The sequence below is a fragment of the Protomyctophum parallelum genome, assembly GCF_964188405.1.
Source record: "Protomyctophum parallelum genome assembly, chromosome: 7".
Classification (NCBI taxonomy): domain Eukaryota; kingdom Metazoa; phylum Chordata; class Actinopteri; order Myctophiformes; family Myctophidae; genus Protomyctophum; species Protomyctophum parallelum.
Window position 1 is genome coordinate 42,559,279 of NC_139705.1, and position 21,163 is coordinate 42,580,441.

General features: G+C 47.3%; 1 protein-coding gene across 1 annotated transcript in view; it reads left to right on the top strand.

Annotated features, from left to right (window-relative positions):
* Positions 1 to 21,163, top strand: part of bmp7b (bone morphogenetic protein 7b) — a 34,158-nt gene that overhangs the window by 1,531 nt on the left and 11,464 nt on the right. The gene's annotated exons all lie outside the window — the stretch shown is intronic.

Here is a 21,163-nt window from a genome sequence, read left to right on the forward strand (position 1 = left end):
TGCAGTCAGCACCTTGCCGGGTGGCAGAGCAAATAATCACAACATTAACAGGCAGTGTCAGATTTATGGAAAGATAAACACATTATCATGATTCAGTTTGCGCAACAAATTATGCAGTCACTGCAATTGCCCATGCACGTCGTGGTCCAGTGGAGTTGTGATTTATTGTTTTATTTGATAAACCTTTCCCATGATTTGGCACGTGCACGGTTTTCAGACACTCTAGCCTCGGGCCAGACGGAATCAATCCACAAGTCAGTTTAACTATGAACAAACCAACAGGATCACACAGCAAAAGCAGAGGCTTCCGTAGAGAGCTGCAAAGATCGTTTTAATCCTGGAAAGATCATTGTTGAACTGCATTGGCAAGAGAAAGGGAGGTGACACTGGTTCCTCCGTTGCACTGTGTAATTACTGTGGGAGCTGCTGCATTGTGACTATTTTTGACAGGCTGTGACACAGATGGATCTGACCACAGCGGCTTGCAAAGTCAAGGGCCTCTTCACTCAGACCAAGGCTGTAGTGAGCTGGCAAGGAAGGAGGGAGCGTGCAATGGGGAACAACAATACAATAGTCAGCTTGGACTTCTGACAGTCTCCTTCTAAGTAGCTATTTTATCAAAGCAAAGGTGGCTCACATCAGCTCGAGATGAAAGGATCAAAAACAAGTAATTGTTTCTTGTACTTAAACCTTTTCCACCAGGGCTCTATATAGGTCTGCTACTTTTTCCTTCACCAGCAAAAGTCTTTCCAAAATATGTTGTGACTTGTGAGCTTATAGATCTGATATTTTCACAGAATGTTCGTCCCAGCTTAGGGACACTTGGTTTCAAGTGGTTAAAGCTGCTCAGTGACACAGCATGGCGCCTGTGTGTTGAAGAAAGGCTTTAATAAAAGTCAGGTTGGAATTCTTGTCAAGAATCACTTTCACGCATCCTTTTGAGCTCAAACCCGTAGGATAATTTTATTACCGAGTTCCACAGAGGCCATTTTCCCTTCGCCCCAGGTCGAGTTCCACTCGTGGCATGCCATATCCCTGTTACCGTATATATCAAATTATCCGTGTCACTCATTTGGATATAAAGTGGCCGCTTGTCTTAACTATGTCAATGCCATCTGCCGCGTGTTGTGTCTGTCAATAGGCTTCATTGTTATGGTTCTTCCTGGGTCTCATGTGATACCATCAGAGCCCGGCTAGATTCAGTACAGCAGATAGCATGCCGATTCATTACCCTTCACACGAAAGAGGGAGAGACAGTGAGGGAGAGAGAGATATGGGACAGAATGACTAGTACTACATTGACTAAGGCCCACACGTACATTCCATTCATTTAGCTATGTGTTCACAAACACCATGCAAAGGTGCATCTGTCAGACGTAGTGGTGTGGGAAGTGACTGGTCTGCTTTTATGGGCTGGTTTGGATTTTAGTCTTAAAACTAAATATTATGACAAGGGAGTATCTGATTTCACTCATACAGTTTTCATAGTACTAGAGAGAGGTCAAGAGGAGAGAGGAGAGGAGAGGTAGGATAGGAGAGGAGTGGTGACACAAAAGGGCTGAGTGCATACAGTATTTATGGCATATGACCTTTATTCATGAAATAACTCACAGTACAGTTACAGTACAATAACAGTACAATAAGTGTACTGGAGGACATCTGTTCCAGTGAATCCTTATCACCACTTTGTGAATTACCATATCATCCTGCAATGTTTATACCCTTCTGTTCAATTGAGGTCAACCTCATTATTCTCAATGATCAACTTTCTAATGATAAACTGACACTGTTTCCTCTTTGCTTAAACAACAACAATGTATGCACTTCCGATCCACTTCAGTGTTTTTAACAATGTTGTACCATTACAAAATGGTATAAGCTAACTAAAATCCTTCTATTAAACATGATTGATTGCCACTCTTGGGAGCGGATATACAGTATGCTGTCAGTGTGTGTGTGTGTGTGTGTGTGTGTGTGTGTGTGTGTGTGTACTGCCGAGGCCAGTGTAGCTGGCCAGGGTGGGACAGGCCCCAGGGCCCGGGACGTCCTCTCTCTCTGAGTCACCTCAGTTTAAAAGCCCAGCTGTGTAAATGGCTTACAGCATACATTTAGAATGTACATGGCTACACGCAACACGGGTCACCCCAACGCTGGGTGTGCTCGCGCGACACGCAAAGATAACATGCCAACAGCTTGAGACAACACATCCTCCATCTCTGCATCCCACAGTGGCACTTTGCGTCTGTCAAAGCGCCATGATGAGCAATGATGTTTTCTTTTTGTTACTGTTTGTTGCTGAAGTGATTAATCTAGGACCCTAAATGACTAGAAAATAAAAATCCTCATCCCTCTCTCTCTCACACACACACACGTACGCACGCACGCACACACACACACATGCACGTGCTGGCACGCAAGCTCACAACTGCATATTCGATAATTGTATAATATGGTCCCAGGCATCCCTAGTGGCATTAGCTGTTAGCCGCAATGAATTAAAGCATTTCCCCTCAACAAACCACAGCTTCCAGGGCTTCGGTTATGCTTGGCTTCTATTGGCCTCTGCCTAGTTCCACCACACTTTAACATCGACTCACGCACACACACACGCACGCACGCACACATAAACAAACACACACCCTCGTTGCAACCAGTACCCCCGGAGGGCAGGCAGGGTGACTTAGATGTCTGCTATTTGCATCCTGCACGGCAGATTAACAGTAGCGACACTGTCACCAGTGTGTGTAGGAGGTTTACAGCCTGTTTATCCCAGGTGTAAGTCCTTACTGTAAAATGTTATCATCAAATGTGTTAGTCACTGCTTCCTCCTTTCCCCTGTTCTCATGCAACCCTGCATGGATTAAACTATAGCCTAAGGTAATTGTGAGGAAATGAGTGTTCCTTTTGTGTGTGTGTTTGTGCGTGCGTGCGTGTGTGCGTGCGTGCGTGCACGATTGTGCATATTGTGTGTGACATGTGTTTGAGAGATGAAGCGAGAGAGAGACAGCATGCTCGTGCATGTGTGTGTGTGTGTGTCGTCTGTGTGTGTGTGTGTGTGTGCGTGCGTGTGTGTGTGTGCATGTGTGTGTGTGTGTGTGTGTGTGTGTGGGTGCGTGCCGTGTGCGTGTGTGTGTGTGTGTGTGTGTGTGTGTGTGTGTGTGTGTGTGTGTGTGTGTGTGTGCGATTGTGCGTGCTTGTATATGTATGCATAAACATTATGAAACTGCTCGTTCATCCTGTGGCATATTCAGTAAGTTGAAACCTAACCCCAGGTCGATGGGTCCCTGGGTGTGTGTGTGTGTGTGTGTGTAAGGTTGATGGGTCCCTGGTTGTGTGTGTGTGTGTGTGTGTGTGTGTGTGTGTGTGTGTGTGTGTGTGTGTGTGTGTGAGGTTGATGGGTCCCTGGGTGTGTGTGCTAGCCCTGCTGTACGTTAGCCCATTTGGAGGGAGGGGGGCTGTTGGGACCTCATAATGCATCGATGGGCCTCGCACATGCATGTGAGCAAATATCAGGCCATTGACAAAGGCACAGCACCGCCGGGGTGCATTTTAATTGTCCAATGTTCTGCTGCAATTAATCTGCTCCAGATGTGTGAAGCAGTTGACTAAACTGAGTTTAAGCAGGTCTAAACAAATAAAGTCCCCAGGCAGTTCTTTCTCCCCCCAAATGGACCAACGTCAAATTACTGCATGTACATAAATTACCAGAGGTACACAATGGAGTTGTCCAAAGTATACAGCGCAGTGATGAATAGCCGTTGTGTTTACGTTTCAGCGCATTGTATAGCACAGAAAAGCACCCTTTTCAGTAACACAGAGACCACACAGCCATATGAAGCCATCTGAGCCACAGAGTTTAATACTCGTTTCAAACAAACAAACCATAATTTAACATAATGGTGAACAGATTTCGTAGATTAGAACAAAAACAAATAGCCTGTCGTCAACTCATATTTACCCTGCATGTGCATGTGATTGTGAGCAGGGTCGTTAATGCAGGTGGGGCTTGTTGAGTCACAACAGCAGCAGGTAATTATGCCCTGTGTTACCATGGTGACATGACACCTGCCCCCACCCTAATTACCCACACCCCTCTGCCCTCTCCCTTGGGAGCTGGCATGGAGCTCTCTGCCAGCCTTCCCCGGCCTGCTTTACAGCCTGTGTTAACGGGGAGCTATAGCGGGGTCGAAATGTCCAATTAGGTTGTATTCGTTAGAGCAAGTTCGCTCAGATGTGTCTCGCGATCCCCCCTCGCGTCACACCGTGACCACAGTATGGGAGGAGTCATGGCAACGACATACAGCGTTTAGCATCATTTCGAGGATGCTCTGGCAGATGAAGCCCAAGTCACACTGAGCTCCTCAGACTCAGCTTCGCACTAACTCACACAGCTTCTCTATAGCGCCCTTACAAGCAACTCATTCTCTCCGCACCCCTCTTTGGCTCCTTTGCATTCCTCTGCACTGCACGCCGCCTGCGCGGCTGAGTTTAATACAGATGTTTCTCTCCAGTCTACTGGCCAAAGCAGCTGCGCAGAGAAACTTTATCTCTTCTTCGTCCAGCAGGCCCCCTCCCCTCCGCTCCCCTACCCGTTCTCCACCCCGCTCCTTTACTCTCCGTGTATCGAACCTCCTCTGCCCGCGGCGTGCCTTCACACCCTGCCTTCCTGTATGAGAGCTGAGCTTCCTGCATGCGTGCAGTCTGAGTTCAGACCCGGTATAGTGTCATGTTTGTGCGTCCTGCCTCCAGCTCTGCCCCTTTACAACCAGTGGTTTGAACCCCCGTGATCCCAGACGTAAAGCATTTCAACACTTTCTCAAGTTCTCCTGTGGGGTTTTCTTCACCCCCCCCCGTTCCTTCTCCTGGTCTCTGCCTGTCTAGCTGTCTGTCTGCCTCTCTCTGTTGACCCATGTGTCCAGGATGAGGACTAGTCATTACTGTGTGTGTACAGTCTGTCCTTGAGACTCTCACTGTTACTCCCCTGTATATCCCTCCCTCCCATAGATTTAAGTGATCACTTGGTTTGTAACATGCTCCCAGTGACATGCACGCATGCACACCCACCCACACACACACACACACACACAGACACACATGTTGGCACATGCGCATTACATGTACAAGTTCAAGCATAAGCACATGCCAGGCATATAAACCCACGCGCACGCACGCACGCACGCACGCACGCACGCACGCACGCACGCACGCACGCACGCACGCACGCACGCACGCACGCACGCACACACACACACACACACACACACACACACACACACACACACACACACACACTTTGTTTGTACTGAAGGAATGTTTCTGGAGCTAATTACTGTCAGTGAGTGTGTGTTTTATGGTTGCTGCTGGACAGGGAGTGAGTTGGAGCAGTGGAATGCAACAGTTGGTACAGGTATCACTATCCATGCCTGCATGACCCTCAGCTCCTCTTCATGCAACACGCATGCGTCGTTCCCGTCGCATTTTCGTCGTCAGTCCGGCGTGTATAAACAAACATAAAAAGATGCAAATGGCCAGCAGCGACCCACGTTCTGTTATGATCAGGGCATACGCAACGCATGCGAACAAAAGATCACAAGCGCTCACATCCAAAAATAAACATCCCCCCCCCCCCCTTTTTCCTCCGGCGAGCAGGCCATGAATATTCACCTGTAGTAGAACCTCGGCCGGCGGTGCGGAATGCCATCTGGACGCGTGCAGCAGAGTCTCTCAGTGGTCTTCTTGGCCGGGCCGAGGCACTTGCTGTGCGAGATGATGAAACGCGCCGCGGGTGGGACTTGACATTGTGGCGAGTTGTCAAAAGACACAGATGTACCGAGCAGCAGGCGCTCTGGCTCTGCAGAAATGATGGACGGAGCTTCGCTCCGGGCCAGGAATGCCCCGGGCCAGGAGTACAACATGAGCCATGTTTTCTATTCCACTGGTTCCCAAACAATCTGTGCGTTACAGACACATTTTTATGCGTCCCTTTATTTTTTGTTTCCTACGTTTTGTTTTGAATTATTATTATTTCAAAACATTTTTGGTAATCATTCAGAAAAAAGCAAACATGCAAAAATCTAAGAATTTAAGAAGTAGTGAGCTTGCAGATCCAGCCAACCCCCCCCCCCCACACACACACACACACACACACACACGCACGCACGCACACACGCACAAACACACATATGAAAGCCTACATGAAAGAGAGGTTAGCAAGCTGCAGAGTTGAGAGGAGAGCCCAGATGTGGGCCGGAGAATGGCCACAGATCCAGTTCCAATGCTGCTGTGAAGACAAATGGCAAAACAGAGGAGAGGAGAAGAGAGAGGATTGGAGAGGAGAGGATTGGAGAGGAGAAGAGAGGAGAGGATTAGAGAGGAGAAGAGAGGAGAGGATTAGAGAGGAGAGTAATGACGAATAACAAAATGTTTGTGGACACATTTAAATAGAGACCATGCTTTATTTTCTGTTCATCGTGGGAACATCATGAGCCTGGAGAACATCGGTGTCAGAATGAGTTTCCGTGTGTTTGTGTGCAATAAAACACTATTTTAGAGCCACCCTATTCTACCCCGTCACCAGCTGGGACGTGTGATGTGCGATGCTAGTCGCTGTGTTAGCGGAAGGCCGTAATGCTCACCAGATTCCTCGGACCGGCTCAAACTGCCAAAATCAAAGCTTGTAAAAGCTGAGCAACAACTGTGCACGGGTGTTTTTATAAGTGATGAAATATTGAGAGCATTTAACATGAAATATGAATCGAATGTGACAGGTCGCTGCTTATTTAGGCAAGCGTACAGCTGCATGCCTCGTGTTTCCCTTCGCAACTATTTTGTTTATTTTAAAACGGAGTGGCCTGTAATTAAACTAAATAAACAACAAGCTCTTAAAATCAGGGTGCCAAGGTGCCTGTCATATGTACGTAAGATGCCGCCCTAGGGTTTGGGGGAAGGAATTATAAAAAGGTTTATGTAGGCACTGGGAAATCTCCTGTAGTGAGTGTGTGTGTGTGTGTGTGTGTGTGTGTGTGTGTGTGTGTGTGTGTGTGTGTGTGTGTGTGTGTGTGTGTGTGTGTGTGCGCGCGCACGCCTGTGCGCATGCATGCACATGCGTGTGCGTTGTGTCTCTTTGTGTGCTTGCATGTGCCAATGTCCGCATTGTATGAGAATTCTCCTGAGGTCTATAATAAGAGGCGGCTTGGCTGGTTGAGGAGGGAGTGGTTGCTGCGGCCGCAAAATTAAAGAACATAAAAATGAGGGGATGAGGGGAAGAGGGAAAAGGGGAAACCGAATGACTGTGGTTCCACAAGCTCTTTCAGTTGTGTTATCCCCCAGCTAAGAGGAAGTACAGATGGTTACAGTGGCATTAGTTGACAGATCCCGCACTGCTTGGCAACCATCTCTCTGTTCTCCGTTTATCCCACTCTCTCAGCACATAAAACACCACAGAACAGCGGCCGCAAATGCATTTGAAGCTCAAAGCAGACATGCTCTTTGAAAAGCGGAAGAATCTTTCTTTAGCGCACTCCATAGAATGGAATATCTCTCAGGGATGGATCTCGGTCAGAGAGTGAGTACACATGGCGACGAGGACGCTGCTGGCTTCCCAGCTTCCTGAGGTGACTCAGTAGCGTGTTAACTGCCGGATCTTCGAGTCAATATACGCCATGGCTTCTTGGTCCTCACCACGTTGGCTAAACACAGCCGGTTTGGTGGTGCCCTGTAAAAGCCCAGGGCAGAGTAGGGCCTAACCTCAGCCAGACACATTCCTGCGAGTCCCAGGCTGTTACATGTCGTCCAGTATAAATCTCTGGTCCACAAGGGAAATGCACCTCCATAACGTCCAGTGAAGCGTGAGGTGGAACCCAGCACTAAAGTTTATGGGATATGGAGGGCAGCCGTCTCTGACTGCTCCACTACGAGACTGAGAGAGGTCACTCAGCCACCCATTATATGTACTGTACATACAGCACATGCATACATATACTGTATATATATATATATATATATATATATATATATATATATATACAGTATGTTAAAGTTGATGTGGCAAACCAGTGCATGTGGGAAAAGTGGAACGAGGAACGCCTGTTTTCGACCGTGAGTTGACACGGGCCGAACGGGCGCCGGGCAAGCGTATGGCAAACAATGGCAAACCGGGTCTGCTAATCGCCGCCCCGGCCTCAAGGACGCGGTTTAACCCCACGGCCTGGGCGGTGTTTTGTTTCCCTCGAGAAACAGTTGTGTGTAGTACTAGACTAGTGGTTCCCAAACCTTTTAGCTCAAGGCGCAAAGAGCTCTTCTGGGAATGATTTTTGAAATAATGTAATAACTGAAAACTAAATGTAGTGAACCAAAAAATAAAGTGACCAGTGACATAGACAACCACGTATCCTCTGTGTCGAAGGACTCTGGACCAATCGGACTGTCCAATCAAATAGTGTCGGAGTATTTTCAGTTTTACACGTTTATCACATGAGCTCACGTAGAGGTACGTTCAACACAGTCATCCCATAGTTACACACACATAGATAAGAAGGGAGCCAAACAATAAATACCAGGCCTATACTGTACATGGTGGCATCTTGATTTGATAATATTCACATTGTCAGAAGAACATATCATGAGGCCAAGGGTGGTTTGTCACAAGATGTTTGTCACAAGAGAGGCCATTACGTACAGCTGATATCAAGAACGTTACCTACTGTATAGGCTAACAGTGAATATAGGAAGTACTCCACATACAGTATGCACGTGTTTGATTTGAGTGCCAGTTTTATGTATGCAACACTTACTCCCATTGCGGTTACTGTTTCTCAGCAGTGCGCAAGTGTAAACACAACACACACACACACACACACACACACACACACACACACACACACACACACACACACACACCTTCCCGTAGGTTAATAATTGCTAGAGTAAGTTATAGTAGAGACCTTCCCGGGGGAAGCATGCGGCGGCGCTGTCAGGCCTTACAGCAGTGTAAATACATCGCACAGCCATGATGTCACCAGCAGTTACCAGAGGGCAGGATGTCTCCTAACGTGGTAATGGCTCTGCCGTGGCCACTCACCCGTCACCCAGGAGATCAAACCCTTGTTCCTCTTTATAGGGTAAACATCTTGAGCAATCTCCCCCTGCTCTCTCTCTCTCTCTCTCTCTCTCTCTCTCTCTCTTTCTCTCTGTCAGCTTATGGAAACTATGACCAGCCTGTTTCCAGTTCTATGTCGAAGACATTGCCGGGAGCGAGTGAGGGGAAATAGAGACGGACAAAAAAAGACCATTAGTCAACTTCCAGGTCTTCGTACGGAGCTTTTCTTAAATGCCTTTACAAAGCCCTTCCCCTCGCGGCCCTGACCCCGGTGTGAGTGACACCTTGAGCCCACAGAACCCGCTGTGCCTCTGGGAATCAGGGCTCTAGTGAGTGGGGAGTTAATGGGCTCTGCAGGGATGCAGAGTGAGGTGGTGGTGACACAGTTATCTCAAGAGGACTGGGAGAGGGATGGGGGTATGGGGCAGACCCCCCCCGTTGTCCAGCGGAAGCGAGCAGGGCAGAACTGAGGGGTGTGATGGTGCCAAACAGACACTTGGGCTAATGTGAGCCGTCAGATCCGTCTGCTGCTGCTCCAGAACACAAGGTGCCGCGCAAAGTGTCTGAGGACCGCTGAGCTGGCAGGAGAGGAGAGGAGAGGAGAGGAGAGGAGAGGAGAGGAGAGGAGAGGAGAGGAGAGGAGAGGAGAGGAGAGGAGAGGAGAGGAGGGCTGGGCAATTAACCGGAAATATATTGAAACCGACATTTAAATTGATTGAAACCTTTATTTATTCGCAAAAGAGCAATTGAGGTTCTCCCTCATTTTCAATGTTGACGAGATTACATACATTATATAAAACAATTAAAGACATGCAGGTATAAAACACAAAACAAAACTTCATGTAAGGCAAAGACATATTATATAGACAATGAGACAAAACATAAATTAAAAACAGTTACATATTGAGGTAAGGAGGTTCAAAAGCAGGTTGTTAAATTGACCATAGGATATTGGGGTATTAATTTTCAATGTTTGCTGTAAAGTGTTTGATGTGGTTGGGGCATCGACGCAAAAAGCTGACTTTCCTAGTTCGGATTGTATGGATGGGACCTCTAGTTTAAGCCATTCACCTCTATTTTAGAACCAATACCCGACTTAATCCTGCTCATATAGATCAGTGGTTCCCAAAGTGGGGTCCGGGGACCCCCAGGGGTACTTGAGGGAGTTCCAGGGGGGACTCAGCTAAATGATAATTTAAAACCAAATGGGCCCTTATGGGTCAGTAACTCAGAGAGTTACAGACTCAGAGTTAAATTAACAGTGGTTCTTTTAAGTTGTGTTCGCGAAATACTTCGCTCTATGGGAGGCTTCCGTTCGTAAGCCGAGGTGCAGATTTTTTAATAATAAACTCCCACAGGACATTAAATGTGTCCTGTGGGTTTAAGGCTTGTGACGTAGGCGCCCAGCGCCTCAGGGGTATTTAAGGCCTAGCAACTGCGTCACGAACCACTCATTTTCTTTCTGCCACAGAGGACCGCAAGAATGCGCTAGCCAGCTTTTGTTTGGGGTAATCTACGTCTCGCAAACCGGGCAAGAGATAGGACTCAAGCTCCGTGAGGCTCTCCGACATATCTGGTTGGTTATACATTGTTGCGTATTGCAGATAAAACTTCTTAAGAACTTTTTTCCTCAACGCTAAACTTGTTTAAACTCGGGAAACTAGTTTATTCTCAAGCTAACTTCCCGCTCGCGCGGGGAGCTAACTAGCCTTTAGCTTGTGTATAGTCAACGGGGCTACCCGCGGCTCTACTAGCTTCCAGCTAACTTGCTAACAGGCCTGTTAAGATAAGAAACGGGCTTCAAAGCCCGCTCTTTCGCTAGCTGTTTACTAACTGTAACACTAGTCTCACTCGACGGACAAAGATGTCTAAATGTCCGTTGAAGACAAAGAACCTCTCCGAGGGTCCACTGCCCGCTAAGAAATGTGCCATAGGGGCTTGCGGCAACACGATGTCCGGACATGATGAGCATACAGTATGCCTCTATTGTCTCGGGCTCGCGCATTCTCGCAATGCTATCACCGGGGAAGGCCCCGTCTGTGGCCCCTGCGACAACATAACGGACATGACCCTCAAGAAGTCCCGTCTCCACCGTGTGAAACAATACTTTGAGAGGTTCGAGTACGAGAGACCCAGCCTAGTCTAAAGACTGTCACCTCCCACCCTATGGGACCGGGCTACAAACCTAAGGTTTATCCCCAGCCCTTAGTTACCCCCAAGTCCTAAGACCCACTGACTAGTGCAGGATACGGGAGTTCATGAGGACCCATAGAGCGAAGTATTTCGCGAACACAACTTAAAAGAACTTGAAGGTTACTTTAGTAACCACGGTTCTTTAAGTAAGTGAGCGAAATACTTCGCTAAACACCCTTCTGTCTTGCTCTGTGGCAGAAGGAAAAGTATGTTCATGAGTGGTTCGTGACGCAGTTGCTAGAGCCCTGCACGGGCCTAAAATATGGGCCCATGCCCGGCCCGGACCCGTGGAGTTAAGGGCCCACCCGGCCCTAAGCCCGTTGGTCAAGTCCAGAATAGGCCCGGGCCCGGCCCAAAAGCCCGAATTTTTTTTTATTTTTATTACGCTATTTCTATAGCATGCGCGCCGCGGCCGCTTTATTGGTGCACATTTGTTGCACGGACGCAGCAGCAGCAGCAGCTACTCACAGCTGCACTATATCGCTCTGATAAACCCACATTAAGAAGTCAATAACACAGACGTCACACTAAAAAGTAGCCTACTTAATTATAGTTTTATATAGTAGCTGCTGCACGTGCACTGTCAATCAGCGCAACGCGTTGTGAGCTTGCAGATCGGCTATCGCGGACTCACGCTGCATTATAAAACCCAGACGGACAATAATAAGAAGTAAGAACACTTACGTTATGTATCTGCAGTTTCTGCAATGTACAAATCCAACTTTGTTTAGTGTGGTACTGGTTATAATTATGCTCCCGCAGTATTTAATTTGTTTTTATTGCGGATCTCCTGAAATGAATTCTGTCAGAGAGCCGTAGCCTAGGCCTACTTACTTAGAACTCAGTGTGTGACTGTGTGTGTGTGTGTGTGTGTGTACAGCTGCGCTGCATAATAATTAGGAGAGAGAGAGGACGAGAGTTTAGGCGCGGAGCGAGAGAGATAGAATGTAAAACACGTTGTTTCAAAGTCTTTATAGTTTTGACCAGATTGTAGTGTGCTTGTGTGTGTGGACACTGTGGAGGGGTTATTGTCATTTGTCACGTCGTCACTATGGAGCAGACAGCAAGCAGCATGCTGCCGCGCTGCGGAAGCAAGTCCAGTCTGCATGGGTGAAATTCACATCGGAAAATTTAAATAACGGTGCGTGAGCCCGCCCGGCCCACGGCCCGTTGGGCAGTGTCAAAGTTGGCCCGGCCCGTTTTGGTGGGCCGGGCCGGCCGCTTGCAGGGCTCTAGCAGTTGCTAGGCCTTAAATACCCCTGAGGCGCTGGGCGCCTACGTCACGAGCCTTAAACCCGCAGGACACATTTAATGTCCTGTGGGAGTTTATTATTAAAAATCTGCACCTCGGCTTACGAACGGAAGCCTCCCATAGAGCGTATTTCGCTCACTTACTTAAAGAACCATGGTTACTAAAGTAACCTTCAAGTTTTACAATATAAATTGGGGTCCCAGAGATAGAAATGCCATTAAATCAGGGGTCCGTGGCATAATGCGTGTGAAACTGGGGGTCCATGAAATTAGTGTGTCACGGAAATCACTGCTAGAGCCGTAAAAATCCTCCCTTATCGAGGTCACTGGCATACGTTTTCAAATGGGGGTCCGAGGCCTAATAAATGGGGGTCCTTGACATAAAAAAGTTTGGGAACCACTGGAATAGATTACTTGAATAACTGAGACGCAGGTGTGTTTTTATGTGTGCATTTGTTTTAAATGTTATGTCTTATATCAATGAATCCGCCACAGTGCAAAGGCAGGAGCTTTAGGACCCAATAGCAAACAGATAGGCGCAGGCAGATGAGCTTCAAGGTTTTTATTTAAAAAAAAAACCTTGCCACAAGGAATACAAGGAACTTGAAGTACATACAGTAGACTAGGAGTTAAATCATGGATACACAAGGAGAACACTACTGACATAAAGTGACGAACTAGCAAGGGAACTGAACAAACAGGGGAGTATAAATAGACACAGACTAACTAGGCACAGGTGAAACAAAACTCAAAATCAAGACAGGGATTGGCTGGGGGACTAAGAGGACACAGGTGGAAAACAAAGACTAATCACAATACAGGTTAGACAAGGCAGGTACAGAAGTACAGGGGCAGACAGGAAGGCACAAAACAAAAACTACAAAATAAAAGGTACACAAGTTAAATGTGAAACTCAAACTGGAACTAAGACACAGGGAAAACACAATACTTCAAAATCACAGGAACACAACAGAAAGGTAAAACAATAACAAAAACCAAGAACAAGGTACACAAGAAAATATAACACGTCACGGACTGTGACAGAATCGACATAAACAAATTCTAATCGATTTTTTTATAATAGACTAATTTGTTGATTAACCACGTAACCCTGTAAAAAGCAAGGCAACAACATAGTAACTCATAACTGGGTACTACCATTACATATACAAGTATTTATAGTCATCAGGTACAGAAGGTTTGGGGGTCTTAAGAGGTGGGCTTCAGACTGTGGTGGAAGATGGGGAGTGATTTTACAGTTCTGACTTCTGAGTGATGGATGGTCGTCGTTTGTGTTCCCTTCCCATTCCTCATTCCACATACCAAGTAAGTATGGTAAACGATAAGGAAGGATGATGATCATTGTTGATCATTTCTGGGATAATCTCTGAGGAGAGTTGCACATTTCAAGGTATTTTGGGCAAACAGAAGAAAGTGTCGTAAGTCTGTATAGGAGTGTGTGTTTGTGGTGTTTTGTGATGAATGCACCTGCTCCTCCATGTAGGCCTATATAACTTTGCAGATTTTCCAAACAGCAAGAAATGTTGACTCTGTCGCATGGGGGTACCAATACCAAGGATTCGTCAGTGATGTCATGTCTGTCATGCACTCTAGGGAGTCCACACACAAGGCAAACCTTTTATATTATATTATTCTAAATTCAAATAAGTTAAGCAATAATCACATAAACTGGTGTGAGATGTGACAATGTCAGTAATCAGTCATGTATGCAGTGTATGGCTGTGTGTGAGTGTTGTAAAAGGTGTGCAACTGCTTGAAAGGAAGGAAAGAGAGCTGGCTCGAGAGCAAGGCCCTTATATACTCTCCCAAACCACACCCCACTCAGGTGTACACAGTTGGCCTGACGGCCTGCTCCACTCTGCCCTAATCACACAGGCTGCCAGCTAGCCTACAGTGAGGCAGAGGGGGCAGGGCCGTCGCATGTCACTGTGACGGCCCTTTGAGCCTGTGCCGTGTTGCCTAACAGTGACAACACATGTAGAATCCTTGGTATCCTTATCGTATCGTGGCCCTTCCATGTGTGTATTCACGAGCTGTATTTTGTCACGCTCGTGCTGATGAAACACTAAACGGGATACATTTTTCACGTCAACATTCAAGTATAACTATCAGAAGATGTAAGTCATGTAACCCCCAGGTAAAGTGATTTAATAATATAGCAGCCTGCAGTCATTGACCATTATAACTCCGTCATTGACTGGCAGTCAATTGTCTTCCGTGTTCGAGTGATGTGCGACGCAGCTCCGAGCCTTCGTCCTACTCCTCCCGCCCGACACTCCTCGCTGACAGGCGGCGCCCAGCCGCAATACGTGCAATGATTAATTATCACCGTCCTCACCCAGCTTCCCTCCCCCGAACACGGGGCCAATTGTGTTTGCATAGACTCTGACAAAGCCGGTTGTACCACGGTGGATTAGAACCTCCGTGGTGGTGGGCGGCAGGGACTTTACCACTGCGCCACCCAAGTGCCTACTACTGTGGGAGTTTCTTGGCAGCAGCCAGCAGTTCTCTCAAGTGCAGCAGATAAAGGGCTTTTTTTCCCTTTTTTTCTTTTTTTTTACAGTGGAGCAGTGTTTTTTGGGCTGCCCTGGAGCCTCTACAGCAGTGGTTCCCAATCTTTTTCATGTCAAGGACCCACAAATCGACACTAATTAGCCCGCGGAACCCCATTTGAAAATATATGCCAGGGACCCCCATACTGGGCGGCAGTGGCTCAGGGGTATAGAGTGGTAACCGTAAGGTTGCCAGTTCGAACCCGGGCTCCCCCAGAGTTAGTGTCGAAGTGTCCTTGAGTAAGACACTGAACCCCTAATTGCTCCTGATGTGCTGGTTGGTGCCTTGCATGGTTTCTGCCGCCATCAGTGTATGAATGTGTGTGTGAATGGGTGAATGTAATGCACAAACTCTGTAAAGCGCCTTAATGCACCATTTACCATTTTACCATTTACGAGAAGATTTTTACGGCTCTAGCAGTGATTCTCAACCAGTTTCATTTCAAGGACCCCCAGATGGACATGCATATTAGTCTACGGTCCGGTCGCCATTTAATGGCATTTATCTCTGGGACTCCAATTTATATTGTAAAATCAATGTTAAATTAATGGGTCCATTTGGTTCGATTGGACACTCTCAGAGTTACAGACCCATAAGGGTCCACTTGGTTCCAAACTATGATTTAGCTGGGGACCCCCTGGAACTCCCTCAAGGACCCCTGTGGGTCTCCAGACCCCACTTTGGGAACCACTGCTCTTAAGAACATGTCTGGCTTTCTCCCCAGAGGGAGTGCACCTGTAACCATGGCTACAGGAGGAGGGAGCAGGGTGCTGAGGAGGTGACAAGGAGTCAGGGAGCTAGCAGGGTGCTGAGGAGGTGACAAGGAGGAGTCATGGAGCTAGCAGGGTGCTGAGGAGGTGACAAGGAGGAGTCATGGAGCTAGCAGGGTGCTGAGGAGGTGACAAGAAGGAGTCAGGGAGCTAGCAGGGTGCTGAGGAGGTGACAAGGAGGAGTCATGGAGCTAGCAGGGTGCTGAGGAGGTGACAAGAAGGAGTCAGGGAGCTAGCAGGGTGCTGAGGAGGTGACAAGAAGGAGTCAGGGAGCTAGCAGGGTGCTGAGGAAGTGACAAGGAGTCATGGATCTAGCAGGGTGCTGAGGAGGTGACAAGAAGGAGTCAGGGAGCTAGCAGGGTGCTGACGAGGTGACAAGGAGTCATGGAGCTAGCAGGGTGCTGAGGAGGTGACAAGAAGGAGTCAGGGAGCTAGCAGGGTGCTGAGGAGGTGACAAGGAGTCAGGGAGCTAGCAGGGTGCTGAGGAGGTGACAAGAAGGAGTCAGGGAGCTAGCAGGGTGCTGACGAGGTGACAAGGAGGAGTCATGGAGCTAGCAGGGTGCTGAGGAGGTGACAAGAAGGAGTCAGGGAGCTAGCAGGGTGCTGACGAGGTGACAAGGAGTCATGGAGCTAGCAGGGTGCTGAGGAGGTGACAAGAAGGAGTCATGGAGCTAGCAGGGTGCTGACGAGGTGACAAGGAGTCATGGAGCTAGCAGGGTGCTGAGGAGGTGACAAGAAGGAGTCAGGGAGCTAGCAGGGTGCTGAGGAGGTGACAAGGAGTCATGGAGCTAGCAGGATGCTGAGGAGGTGACAAGGAGGAGTCAGGGAGCTAGCAGGGTGCTGAGGAGGTGACAAGGAGGAGTCATGGAGCTAGCAGGGTGCTGAGGAGGTGACAAGGAGGAGTCATGGAGCTAGCAGGGTGCTGAGGAGGTGACAAGGAGGAGTCATGGAGCTAGCAGGGTGCTGAGGAGGTGACAAGGAGGAGTCAGGGAGCATGGATGTGTCGTCATCATGTCAGCTCATGCCAGCAGCTGTCTGTAACAGCGAGTGTCATAATTGTTCTAATAGTTTTCCAAAAGGATAAATGAGGGGTCCATATATAACGTTATATTGTTTCTCCGGGGTCATGATGTCACATCCTGTTGAACGGGTCACATCAGAACACCTGGCCTCGTTGCCGTGGAGCGGCAGGTGTAGCAGCGCTGAAGGTTCCCATGGGCACTTAAACCAGTAGAATGTATGCAGTGTGACCCTTTAAAAGGGTGACTCTGGGGGATGGGGGTCCCCATGAAAGACCCTATTGATGGAGGCAGCCCACAATGCAACACTGGCACAGGTGTGGGGATGGAGTTGGATGGGCTCATAGGGAAAAAGCTTTGTACTGATACAAGTATAACCCTTTGAGTTTGTGTTCTCACACGCCTCAAACCAAGTAGTAATGTATATAGGGCTGGGACATTGAACAAAGATATATCAAAACCAATGTTTAGAACCAATAACCAACTTCATCTTGCCCTTAAATTGTGACCAGTTTGAATAGATTTTACGTGCCTAATAATTGTTCATGAATTGTTCATTAATCGTAATCGAGGCAAAAGTGTGAACTAATCGTGCTATGGATTTGAAGTCATACTCATAACACCCAGCCTTAGTATTGTACAACATTTAGTTAGTCAGTAAATATGTTTTTATGTGTTAAAAAAAACATTCAGTTGTGCAGTTTTGTAGCAAAGGTTTGCCACATCTAACGCGGAGAAGCCTTTATTTGTACGATTTGTGGAAAAGCTTTGAACTTATGTAAACACATTTGGGGAAGCCCTTTTTTTGTACGACTTGTGGAAAAAGCTTCAAACTTTTTCTTCCTGCCTTGATCTCCTTGTCCCCCCCTCTTCTTCCCTTTCTTGGAATAACTATTCTTGGAATAACGACACAGCGGTCACTATGATTCTGAGTATTACATAAGCATACTGTACTAGTACATGCACTATTATGTACAGCATAGTGATGCACATGTGCACAGTGGGAGGCGCTTAAAGGAAGAGCATCTACTGGTCAACAAAGAGCAGAGAGCTGTCCTTTTTATTGCATGGTAATTAGATCCATTCTCATACTCCTGCTCTGGCCAATCATCTGACAGTGCTGCCTTTGTATAATAAATACCCTGCAGCAACTGGGTTCAATAGAGGCCCTAAACGAAAAGACATGTAGCACAGGGCGAGAGAGAGAGACACAGAGAGAGAGAGAGAGAGAGAGAGAGAGAGAGAGATAGCTCAAAAGGATATTATAGCTGAGTGAGAGGACAATGTAAATGAGAGACAGAGAGAGAGAGAGATAGAGAGATAGAGAGACAGAGAGAGAGAAATAGAGCAATGGAAGATTACTAGCTGAGTGAGAGGACAATGTAAATAAGAGAGACAGAGAGACAGAGAGAGAGAATAGGCCTATGTGGAACACAGAGACAGGTGTGATGATGGGAATGACATCAAAACAACACTACACACACTGTACTTTGCAACTCTCTTTAGGTCACTTATTATACCGGCTTTGACAGCCCATACCATTCCACTGCTAGTTTGTGTGTGCGTGTGCATGTGTGTGTGTGTGTGTGTGTGTGTGTGTGTGTGTGTGTGTGTGAGAGAGAGAGAGAGAGAGAGAGAGAGCCTTGGCAGAGATCCAGAGACTGGGCTCTGCTGCCAGAGCTGCGTTCTGCTCTGATAAAAAGCTGGTGTATGCTGGACTGGCAGAGAGAGAGAGAGAGAGAGGGCTTTCCCTGGGCACTGTGTGTCACCTTGCTCTGACTCAGTCTTGTCCCCAGATGCATAGGGTTGGGCTCTGTGTGTGTGTGTGTGTGTGTGTGTGTGTGTGTGTGTGTGTGTGTGTGTGTGCGTGCGTGCGTGCGTGCGTGCGTGCGTGCGTGCGTGCGTGCGTGTAAAAGAGGGATGAATTCAAAGGATGTGAGACTCCCGGATGTCGTCCATGTGCTACATTAAAAAGTCATAGAGTTTGATGGATCATGTAGTGCTGTCATGTTTTTTTGCAAACAAATAAACGTGTCAGTGTGTGTGTGTGAGCGTGTGCGTGTGTTTGTGTGTGTGCGTGCGCTCGTACACACAGTACACACCGTGCTTGAGTGTGTGTGTGTGTGTGTGTGTGTGTGTGTGTGTCTATGTGTGTACTGTTTGTATTGGGGGGGGGGTCTGTATGTGACGACTGTGGGGGGGGGAGTGTGTGTGTGTCTGTTTGTGTGTGGGTGGGTGGGGGTGCGATCCTGGCTGAGGAAGGGCCAGGAGATGATGAGAGACAAGGCGCTGACCCCTGGGATGTCCTGCTGGGACATGAGAGGACCAGGGGTCAGAAGGGCCGTGTCTTGGGGGTACGGCGGGTCGAGAGGTGTGGGGGGGGGGGCACCGAACACCAAGCTCCCCATTTCCCAACTCATGAGAACCAGATGAGGGCCAGGCGGACGAGATGACTCTCTGGGGCTGTAATGGAGGAAGAGGGGGAGAAGAGAAGGGCCCCATAAAGCTGTCAAGACTCTTCCTGCATCTCTCTATCATGGCACAGTGTGAGCCAGATCCATGCGTCCCTCTGCCCAGCCCCCCCGGCCCGTTCAAACTCCTAGAGAGATGGAGATTTCAATGAAAAGCCATGCAGCACCTGTGCCTCGCGCACAACGTGGTCAAGGATCCCTATTAGCTGGTGCCATAGCAACCAGCTATAGTCTTCCTGGGGTCCACATGAGAATAAACATTACAGTAGACATACAATTACAAATACACATTTGTTAAAAAGTCAGTATTCAACTTGGTCAGTTCAGAGAAGTCCTCATTTACATAAAATGAAGTCTCCTTAAGGTGGGCTCTCGCCTTGGCCATTATGAGTTCTTTATCCTTGTATCTTAAGAGTTTCACAACAATCGAATGTTGTTTATCAGAGTTCTGTTTCACAGGTCCAATGCGGTGGGCTCTTTCAATTTCAATAGACTTAGAGTCAATTTTCAGTTTGTTGTTCATAAACTCTCAAACCTTCTGTTTGGCGCTGACCCACGATCTTCTGATAGGATACATTAGGCCCTCAAACAAACAGATCTGATTAAGAGGAAGAGGGAAAGGAAAAGAATAAAACATATAACGTGTCCGGCATTTTATTTATTCTCTTATTCTTTTCTAATCTCTTTTAACCTGGGATTCTATTTTGGGGCGTGGCATTGAAGGCATATATAGAAAATGTTCACTATGCATTGTACGGTGAAGCATATTGGCCATTAAGTGGTTAACTGCAATCCGTGGAAAGCTACGCAAAAATAATTTCCCACACTCTTTTTCATCTATTTTTAATTAAACTTGTGATGTGACAATAAAGTGAACTTGAAGTTCACTTGAAGGCATTTGGCTTGATTCAATTTGGAGCGAAATCAAACCATGTCATTGATCTGTTTGATAATTTCCGTGTACATGTATCGGTATGGCCTTGAACATGCTGGGAAAGCTCTGGGAAATTCTAATTTTGTAAAATACTTGGAAAGGTCATGGACATTTGGCTAAAGATGCTGTACTAAAGAAGTCTCTGTTGTTTCTCCATCTTGTTACTTCTTGGGTCTAAACTAAAGAATCCGCCTGGGTTCAGTGTGGCATGGGGTGACTTTGAAGTTTCTGCCAAGGAAGCAGTTACTTACTTTGACTGCATATTAGACAATAAACTATCTGGAGAGATGTATATGGCACTAAAAGTTATCTCAAAATGTCAATCAACAATATATTGCCAGAATATCCACACTTTTATATAGATAGGAGTGCTCTTGAAATATTCAATGGGGTACTTGTTCATTGTCATTTTGATTATGCCTCTATATTCCTGGTGGTACACACTATACTATAGCTTCTCGAAACACTGCATACCTCTCAAAATAAATGTGTGAGGTTGATCCTTAGGGCCGATTCATACTCCGCTTTAGTGCCGAAATGATTTCGGCTCGTCAGAAATTTTCCGTAGCACCGAAGAGCTGACTTTAGGACGGTACCCGCCCCCCCCCCCCCCCCCCCCCCCCCCGAACCTCAAATGACGTCACATTGTAGGCTCTACAGAGCCGAACCGACTTTTATTCGGCTCTAAATTAGTAGTATGAATCGCGCCTTAAACTCCATCCGAGAACAAGTCTACACAGACTTTGTACCTTGCCGATTCAAAGGCTGTATGGGACAGTACTCTGCAACAATCATGTGGAATGGGTCGATTAGCTAACTCCATAATAGAGCTGGCTACATAGCAGCTGGACCTG